General features: G+C 53.5%; 1 non-coding gene across 1 annotated transcript; it reads right to left on the bottom strand.

Annotated features, from left to right (window-relative positions):
• Positions 1 to 8,270: 8,270 nt before the first annotated feature.
• LOC137625125 (5S ribosomal RNA) lies at positions 8,271 to 8,389 on the bottom strand. The gene has a single exon (XR_011040823.1). It is a non-coding gene; the product is annotated as a 5S ribosomal RNA (ribosomal RNA).
• Positions 8,390 to 10,035: the final 1,646 nt, after the last annotated feature.

The raw sequence follows: 10,035 nt of genomic DNA, 5'->3' as shown, positions 1-10,035 counted from the left end.
CACAGTCGGGGAACCCCACAAAGTCAGGACTTTGTTGGCTACTTGACAATCCAAAGACCACTCGGTACTCACTATCTGCGTCGCTCTGCTCAGACTGTCGGCGAGCACATTCCTCTTGCCTGGAATAAAGTGAGCCAAAAATGGAATCCAGTGGACTGTGGACCATCTCAGTATCTCTACTGCGAGATGGGATAGCTGTTCTGAAAAGGTACCTCCCTGCTTGTTGATATAAGCCACTACTGTGGTGTTGCCGCTCATCACCACCACAGAGTAGCCCGCCAGGTATTGTTGGAACTGTTGAAGGGCCTTCATTTCTAGCAGGTTTATATGGAGGTAATTTTCTGATTCTGACCACAGGCCTGAGGTCCTGTGGTTCAGAACGTGGGCCCCCCACCCTTTCTTTGAGGTGTCCGAAAACAGCATCAAATCCAGGGGGAGGACGAGAAGATCCAGTCCCTTTCGTAGGTTCTCGTCTGCCACCCACCACTGAAGGTCCGTCTGTTCCGCAGAACCCATAAGGATCATGACGTCCGGGGAATCATGACCTTGATTGCACCGGAACTTGAGTCGTCACTGGAGAGATCTCATTCTGAGGCGACCATTGGAAACTAGACAAGCCAGGGATGAGAGGTGACCGAGGAGACGTAACCACGATTGGGCTGGAAGCTCTTCTCGTCTGAGGAAAGGACTCGCGACCCTCCTCAGCCTTGCTATCCTGTAATCTGATGGGAAGGCTTTGTGGAGATTGGTGTCTATGATCATGCCTACATATACCAGTCTTTGAGTGGGCAGCTGAGAAGACTTCTCGAGATTTACCATGATCCCTAGATCTTGGCAAATTCCCAGAAGTTTGTCTCGGTGTCGAAGAAGGGCTGCCTCTGAGTCTGCTAGGATCAGCCAGTCGTCCAGGTAACGGAGAAGACGGATGCTGACCCTGTGAGCCCACGACGATATTAGGGTGAAAACACTGGTGAACATCTGCGGTGCTGTGGAGACACCGAAACACACCACCTTGAACTGGTAATCCTTGCTGTCTAGGCAGAATCTCAAGTACTTCCTCGAAGACGGATGGACTGGGATCTGGAAGTCCGCGTCCTTCAAGTCCAGTGTGCACATGAAGTCTTGCGGTCTCACTGCAAGTCTGACCGTGTCTGCCGTCTCCATGCTGAACGGGGTCTGCTTGACAAACCTGTTCAGAACTCAGAGGTCGATGATTGGTCTCCAGCCTCCAGACGCTTGGAGAGCGTCCTTCTTCAACATGGTCTCGACTTCTACCCAAAGGGCTTGCCCCCTTGCTGATCCCATGGCAAGGGAGCTCAACGACACTGGATCCGCTGTCAGGGGAGGTAGAAATGTCGTGAACGGGACGCGATATCCAATATGATAACAGAAATCGTCCAGGAATCGGCCCTGAGTTGCTGCCACCTTCTTGCGCAACTTTGTAGGCATCCCCCCACTGGTGGACATGCAGGGGGACTGCCAATCCTAGTGTTTGCAGCCTCGGCCGCTCCCTCTAGGATTCTTTCCTCCCCTGGAGGACTTTTTGCCTTTCTTGTCCTTGACAGGAAAGGGCTTAGACACCTTTGTTGTCTTTGCTGCAACTGCCTTTTTCGTACTCTTGGTAGGACATGATTGCTGGGTCGCTGGAGGTTTGTAGGGCCTTGATGTTAGGGCCCTATGTAAAAGAGAGTCCTGGTTGGACTTCCTCCACCTCTCAGCGACCTGCTCCATGTCCTTAGGCTCAAACAAGTTCTTACCCAAGACGGAAGAATGTTTGAGCCTGTTAATGTCGGTACTGGGAACCTTTTCGTGGAATCTCTCAGACACCACATCTCGACGTTTCAAGATGGTATTAACCCACAAGCTCGAGACTTGGTGGGCTAGAAACTCGATAGTACGAGTGCCTGAGAGCAAGAAGGTCCCCAAAGCCTTCCTGGTACTCTCTTTGGACAAGTCCTCAGATCGTAACAGGATGCCCAGAGACCCTAGCCAGATGTCCAGCCACAAAGTTGCCTGCATGCCACATCTCGACGTTTCAAGATGGTATTAACCCACAAGCTCGAGACTTGGTGGGCTAGAAATTCGATAGTACGAGTGCCTGAGAGCAAGAAGGTCCCCAAAGCCTTCCTGGTACTCTCTTTGGACAAGTCCTCAGATCGTAACAGGATGCCCAGAGACCCTAGCCAGATGTCCAGCCACAAAGTTGCCTGCATGGCACACTTCGCCACCTTCTCCTAGCTCAGGATCTCCGTTGCCGAATACGAAACATGCCGGTTGGAGAGTCTCTCTAGAGGGACTCCCCCGGTAAGCTCTTCCAGAGGGTGGTGTAGAGGAAGAGCTAAACAAGTCTCCTCCAAGATCTCAAAGTACCTCCTCTGATGGACATGAGGAGGCGGGAGGAGTTTGTTACCGGTGCTGGATCGACTGGAGGAGGCAAACTCGGAGAGCTGGCCTTCGACCTTGTTTCTGGCACTCTTAACCCCCTGCGACTAGAGCAAAGCCGCACTAGCCCTCGAGGGTATTTGAGTACCAAAGACTCGGTCTAAAACCTTGTCCTTCCCCTCACAAGGGGGAATCTCTGGATCCACAAACCCATTGAGATTCCTCATGAGGGTCAGAACCTGCCAGAACGCATGTTCTGATTCCTGCAGCTCTTCTCCTGAAGGGCTGGCAGCAAAGTCTCCTGTCCCCAGAGGCTCTTCCTGGGGGGGACTTGTGGATATTCTCTGAGGGCTTGGCTGGCTTTGGTCTAATCCTTAATGAAGACTTCGGCAGAGTCTTTGAGTCCTTCGGCTCCCTCCTGGGAGGGATACAGGACTCCAACAGTGATAGTGGAAGGCTCTTCTCAACCCCTACCCGAGAAGATTTTTCGTTGAGAGGTGGGGTTACCCCCATTGGTGCAATGGGGGAACGACCCGCCTCACCTGACTCCCCAGAGGACGGGAAATCCTCGTCCACAGGGGAGGGAGAGAAAGTCTGGGGGTGAGAGGGGGCCTTCCTCAAGGACTTCTGAGGTTGTCAGCTTCGTCCTTGGAGAAGTTACCAGGGTAGATACTACTCTGTTCCTCTTCAGGGGAGAAGAAGCTGCCAATGATTTGTGACCAAGATCAGAGAAAACAGGCTTAAAAGCCTGCATAAGAGCTCTGACGATGGTCCCAAACCAAGGCTGCTGACTGACAGTTGCGCTGTCAGAAACTCCCTCTGGAGGGAAAGGGATCGTTCGATCCCTAGGAGGAGGTACCAAACGAGGGTTCGCCTGTAAAGAAACTGAAGGAGAAGAGTCCTTGGACCTATCCGGAAACCTCCCTTCCTCCGACGAGCACGTTGTTCTGCGCTTGTGGGGGGGGGGAACGTGACGACGATGACCTGGCTGCGTGATATCCTGCAACCTCGCATGTGGGATCGCACCTGTGATTGCGCTGGTGCTCGCGCGATGGGGTCTGCCCTGGGTCTCGCGCGGGAGAATGTTCGCGGGCGAGCGATGGCGCGCAGAGGCATGAACTGGCGATGACAGGGGGTGCGCAGAAGGCTGGATGAGCACTTGCGCACGCGAGGGCGATTGTTCGCGCGCGCGTGGGCGCGCAGTATCCTGCGGAAGAGCCCGTGAGGGCGATAACGTTGGGCGAGCGCAGGAGATATATCCCTAGCGCGCGGGCGCGCAGTGCGTATATCTGGCTGAAGTGATGGGCGTGCAAGGCGCGGTTGCGCAACCTCGTGGGCGCATGATAGCGCACAGGTGAGTGATGGCGAGCAGGGGAAGAGGTTACTCTCCCCACTGCGCCCAGATCCGAAGATCGTAGGCGTGCCTGGCGCACAGGAGAATGTGGGCGCGCATCAGGATGAGGGCGTGCAGAAGTGCGCTGGCGATCTGGCGCTTAAGGGACTTAGACACCAATTTGTGCTCATGCCCTTTATGCCCCGAAGGGACCGTTGCCCGTTTTACAACGGGATGAGAAGGCGCCCACAGCTCATCAGCAGCCAGGAACGGTGACGGCAGGTCAGCAGGTCTGGTGGGTGGAAGGTCGGCGTGCCCTTTGTAAGGACGACCTTCCACCGAAGGAGATCGCGAACGATCTGCGGAGAGGTCCAACGATGTAGCTGGCAGGGTCGGTGAACGACGGCGAGGTTCTTCTGCGGAGGACTGCGGAGATGACGAGCCAAAGGGGAAGGCAAGGTTCTTCTGCGGAGGACTGCGGAGATGACGAGCCGAAGGGGAAGGCGAGGTTCTTCTGCGGAGGACTGCGGAGATGACGAGCCGAAGGGGAAGGCGAGCTTTATGCCTTATACGCCCTCTGGGGGCCATGGGGTCAGCGGGCTGACCATCAGCAGTCCTCCAAAGAGGAATCTCTGTAAGTAAACTCCCCCGAGGAGGAGAATCACCGGCAGGAGAGACTGTAGGACTTAGCTCCTCCATCGAAGGATGTTCGGAGGGGGGAACTAAGCCTTCAGCTACAACAGCAACATCAGGAGCAGGAAGCCTCTGCCACAACAACGTCGACGATAGACAGAGGATCGATCTCTGCTACCGTCGGTGACTGTTTGACAGCTGCTCCCAACTTGATCATGTCAAACAGGGCTTCCTTGGAGGGCGAACCCTGAAGCCCCAAGGAAGCCCAAAGCTGTAATAAATCATTATTAGTTACAGGCATGGTAATATCCTCCTCCGGGGGAGGAGGAGGAGCTGCCTCGCTATGGGGAGGCAACTCCCTCTCCCACACCCCGGGATCGGTCAACAAAACTACGGTCTACGCTACCACTCGACGGCTTCTCGGGAGAAACCGACCGAGTGGGAGCTTCGGAGGAGGTTTGGGCCACGGAAGAAAAGTCCTTGGGATTTTCTCTTTTCAAAGAAACCTCTGAAGGAGAAATATCCCGTTTGAACTTCTTCTGGCGCCGAGAAAACCTCTCCCACTGGGAGGTTGACCACTCCCTACACTCACCACAAACCTTATCTCTATCACACCATTGGCCCCTACAATAAGGACACAAGGTGTGGGGATCCGTGTCGACCGCCGACATAAACGTGCCACAAGGGCGGTCAGGTAAGCCAGGACACTTAAGCATAGTAGAGGCCAACTTCACATACACTCTGTCAAAGGAAAAGCAAAAGAAAGATTAGTAATGGCTGTCCAAAAGAGGCGAGGGTGAAAGCGGACACGTCCGTCTGCCACCCGAGCCGAGAGCAAAGTGAGCTCAATGACAGGTGTGTGTGAGGGAGGGGGGGAGGTAAGCAAGCTACCGTCCCTACCCCGCGCTAACTAGCGGTGGGGTAGTAAACCCTCGTTAAAATTCTAATGGCTCGTCATTTCTGCTACGCCAAAAGTAATTACCCATATTAAATAGCGTGGTTTGTATTTCAGTTACGGAACAAATATAACAAATTCGGAGATAATTTGTATTTTTCCTAAACATACAAACCTTAGCTATTTACATTGGATTTACCTTTCGGCGTAGCTGAAAATGGCGAGCCATTATAATTTAACGAGGGTGTATTACCCCCGCGCTAGTTAGCAGGGGGGTAGGGGAGTAGTAGCTAGCTACCCCTCCCCCCCTCACACACCGGTGAACTGCTTCACTTCACTTAGAGGTAGGACTTGTCTTAGGGGACAGGGCTGGAGGGCAAATATGTGTAAATAGCTAAGGTTTGTATGGTTAGGAAAAATACGAATTATCTCCGAATTTGTCATTTGTTCCGTAACCGAAATACAAACCACGCTATTTACATTGGGTGACTTACCCCTTAGGAAGGATGGAAAGTCCCCAGCCATACTGGCTTTGGCTTTACCCGGGGACTCAGAATCCGAGTGAGTCGCACTCGAGAAAAGGAGTCCCTGTACCTCATAAGTTCCTTGCTCCGCAAGGAAACGTGTGGCCTACATAAGCTTGTGTGTGAAGGAAGAAGTGTGACCCGTCCTAGGCAGTTGACCTGGAGTTCCAGAAGGAACTCTGGGTTAGGACGTTCCAAATACCACCTCGTCAGGGTATGGGGGATGCGACAGTATTGACTAAATACTCGGAACACAAGGAAGCATGGTTTACCTGCAGAGGTTTGAGGTCAGCTATGCAGAGACCAGGATGCTGCTTCCCCAGTAGAGGGGACGATGAATAAAGAAGTAAGGGCCAGTCATACTTCTTTCGTTCATGCAGACTAAAACCTGATAACAATGCCCTCAACCTTCTGCTACCTGTCCAAAAAGGAGCCTGAGGTTAGACCAGCCGTTGTGTAGCCACCACAGAGCGATAGAAACGTATCGATACTCCTGTGGGTCACGTCCTGCAGGAAGCGGGCTGCGAAGGTCATTAGACACTTCCAGACTCCAGCTTGTAGCACCTGCGTCACAGAGTAGTACTACTCGAAGGCGAGGGACGTTGCGATGTATCCGAAATCGTGCTGTAGGGCGACGTGACGGGGGAGGGTCTGGATTCAGGTCGAGATGAATGTCCTTGAGTCCGAGCTGAAGAGGTATACTGGTGACTCTCCCCTGTGTCCTTCCTGTGCTCCCAACCCGGCTGCACGTGAGGACAAACTGCAGTTGTTCCCAAAGATAACCCCTCGATTCCTTTACTAGCAAGAAGGAGAAGGTTTGGGTCATCTGATACAGAATGGTGACTCAAAATCTTGAAGGAGTTGGACCAAAGGGCCGGGACCCCAAGATTCTGAGTCTAGCAAACAACTCAGGAGCGAACCTGAATGTTGCCTTCCCCTATTCCTTAGAAAGGGCGGAGTCGTACGAGACCAAGAAGATTGCTTACACACTGGCCGAGGCCAGAGTGAGCAGGAGCACCGTCCCCCAAGACGGAATACAATCCGAGGCCTGACGTAATGGTTCTTGAGAAGATCTCTTAAGGGACTAAAAAGTCCGAACCATGCTCCATGGAGGAGGTCTCACTCCGACTGCCGGCAGGGACGTTTGCAGCTTCGCACGAGCGAAGAAAGGTCCAGCGGGAAGGAAAAAGTCTATTCCTTTCAGCCTGAAGGCCAGGAAAGGCTGAGCAACAGGCTTCACTGCCGAGAGCGGAAAGGAGTTTCCTCCCGCCGAAAAGCAATAAGTCTGTTATTGCTGGAGAAGAGGCCTCAAGGGAAGAGGTATCTCTCCCACGACACCAACCTCAGAAGACTCTCCACTTTGCCTGGTAGACCCCTGCGGATGACTATCGCAGGTGACGCGACCTCCGCTCCGCGACTGTAGCGGGTTATCTCTTCTTGAGGAGGCGGCGTAGTGTCTCCAGGCGTGAAGCCGAAGTGATGCCACGGCTCATGAAAGATGTTGTAGTGTAGCCTGTGCCGTAGGAGAAGCTCTCCCGGGAGTTCCGTCAGGGGAAGCAGAGGGTCCGGAAACAGTTCCGTGTATAGTCACAGTGGAGCTCTCAGGGCCATCGAAAGGTTAACAGACAACCTGGTCTTGTTGAGACCCATTCTCAACAGACAACAATGGTGGGAAGACGCAGGCGTCGATGTTGCCCCACCCTCACCGGAAAGCATCTTGCCAAAGAGTCTTGGGGTCTGAGACTGGGGGGAAGAACAGCGGAAGCTTGAAGTTCCAGGCTGTCGCGATCAGGTCCCCCAGGGCAGGACTTGCTGGTTACTAAAGGCCAAAGACCCCCAGGTACCCTCTATCTGCGAGGCTCTGCTCAGATAGTCGGAGAGAACATTCCTCTGCCCGGAATGAGTGAGCCGATATTGGTATTGAGAGGACCTCAGATCATCTCAGTATCTCTACTGCAAGATGCGAAGGTATGAAAATGCGTCTCTTGCTGGTTGGAATACACCAGTACCATGAAGTCGTTGCGCACGGAGCGACTCGGCAGGAACTGTAGGATCTGTAGAGGGGCCAGACTACGGCCCCTAAGCCTGCCTGAATGATGGAAAGGTATCCTTCAGGACCTGACCATAGGCCTGAACCGGAACATCCCCCCCCCCCCTTTCTTTGACGAGTCCAAGAACAGCATCAAAATGTGGGGAAAGGACGAGAATATCCACTCCTATCAAGAGGTTCCATAGATCAACACCCATTGCAGGTCTAAACATTCCGCTGGTCCCATAGGGGCCAGAAAGTCCGGTTAATCGTTGCTTTGATACCACCAGAACTTGGGCCGCCCAACAGGGAACTTAACCTGAGGTGACCGTTCGGGATTTTAGACAGGCCAATGAGGAAAAGAGACCCAGGAAATGTTCCAAGGTAGGGCTGAAAGCTCTGCTTGACTGAGAACAGGTACTGCGGCTCTCCTCAGCCTTGCCACAGTCAACTTAAGGGAAGGCTCGGAGAAGGAGACAACAGCATCTGGCGTCCCCAGGCGGTCACCCATCCAAGTACTGACCAGACCCAACGTTGCTTAACTTCGCTGATCGGACGAGAAGCGGTGTTTCCAACGTGGTAAGGCCGTTGACTCAATATCATGGCTAGATATTCCAGATATTGAGGCAGAAGTAGAGAAGGCTCCTAGCAAATTACCATGATCCCTCACTCATGGTAAGGACCCGGAAGCTTGTCCCAGCGTTGAAGAAGGTCGAACCCGAGCCTACCGGAGTTGACCAGACCTCCAAAAGGCGAAGGAGGCGGAAGCCTGCTCCTGAGCGGCCATGAGGAAAGCAGGGAGAGTTCTTTGGGGGAAAAACCTGCGATGCTGCGGCGGGATCGCCACACCACATCATAAGTCTAGGCTGAATTCCAAGAGCTTCCTGGAAGATGGATGGAATGGAAACTGGAAGTACCCGTCCTTCCGATCCAGGGCCTTAGGAGTCCTGCCGCCTCGTTACCAGTCTGATCGATTCTGCTGTTCCACGCTGGACGAAGTTTGTTCGACAAACTTGATCAGAGCTGAGAGGTCGACGACGGAATTCCCGTCTCAGATGCTTTCCTACGAGAAAGGATCGACTGAAGAAGCCGGGGGGTGGATCATTCTGCCCAAACGTGCAAAACTCTTGCCGACCCCATGGCATAGAGGTTCAGTGACACTGAATTCGCTGACAGAGACGGAGAGATGGTAAGAGCGAGGCGCGATATCCTTGGCTGATCACGGAGATCGTGCAGGAATCGGCATCGGGAAGCTGTTATCCGGATGAGTAACCTTAGGCATCCTCCCAGCGTGAGACCTGCAAGGGGGGGGTTGCTAATCCTAGAGTTTGTGAACTCTGCCGCTCCCTCTAGGATTATGCCCCCTTGGGAGAGCCTCCCGTGCTACCTGTCCCTGACAGGAAGGGACTGCTATTGGACACCTTGTCTTAGCTGCCGTAGCCGGTCCGATAACTTAGGCCGACGAGGCTGAAAGAAGAGGCGCTGGAGGCCTGCAGGGTCTGGAAGAAAGCGCCTTGGAGGAGTGAAAACAGAAGTCGACTTCCTCCGCACAACCGCTGTCCATGTCTCTGTCCTTGGGCAAAAACAAGCTCTTCCCAAGGATGGAAGAGTGTCTGAGCTTGTCGACATCCACAGATGAGACAACCGAGAGGAAGCCCTCGGTCACTGCGTCTAGATGGTCCAACATCGAGCTTGCCCGCAAGTTCGAAACTTGGCGACGAAACGCCAAGGTGCTTGAGCCCGAGAGGAGGAAAGTACCCATGATCTTCCTGGAGCGACCTCAGGACGCAAGGTTTGGGTGGATGGATGGTGTGAAGAAAGCTCTGGGTGATAGGAGGATAGATGTGAGAGAGGCAAGAGAGCGTGCTAGAAATAGGAATGAATGGTGAGCGATTGTGACGCAGTTCCAGTAAGCCCTGCTGCTTCCTCCGGTGCCTTAGATGACCGCGGAGGTAGCAGCAGTAGGGGAGTCAGCATTATGAAGCTTCATCTGTGGTGGAAATGTGGGAGGTTGGGCTGTGGCACCCTAGCAGTAACAGCTGAACTCGGTTGAGTCCCTGATTAGGCTGAAGGAACATAGAGAGTAGAGGTCCCCTTTTTGTTTTGTTTCATTGTTGGTGTCGGCTACCCCCCAAAATTGGGGGAAGTGCCTTGGTATATGGATGGATGGGCAACCGAGGAGGGAAAGGACCTGGTAAGCCCCTTCCACGAGATGGAGAAAAGGAAGGGCTAAACCAGT

This window comes from Palaemon carinicauda, chromosome 31, assembly GCF_036898095.1.
Source record: "Palaemon carinicauda isolate YSFRI2023 chromosome 31, ASM3689809v2, whole genome shotgun sequence".
NCBI lineage: Eukaryota > Metazoa > Arthropoda > Malacostraca > Decapoda > Palaemonidae > Palaemon > Palaemon carinicauda.
The sequence above is the reverse complement of the archived record's forward strand: the minus strand, read 5'-3'. Positions and strand labels throughout refer to the sequence as shown.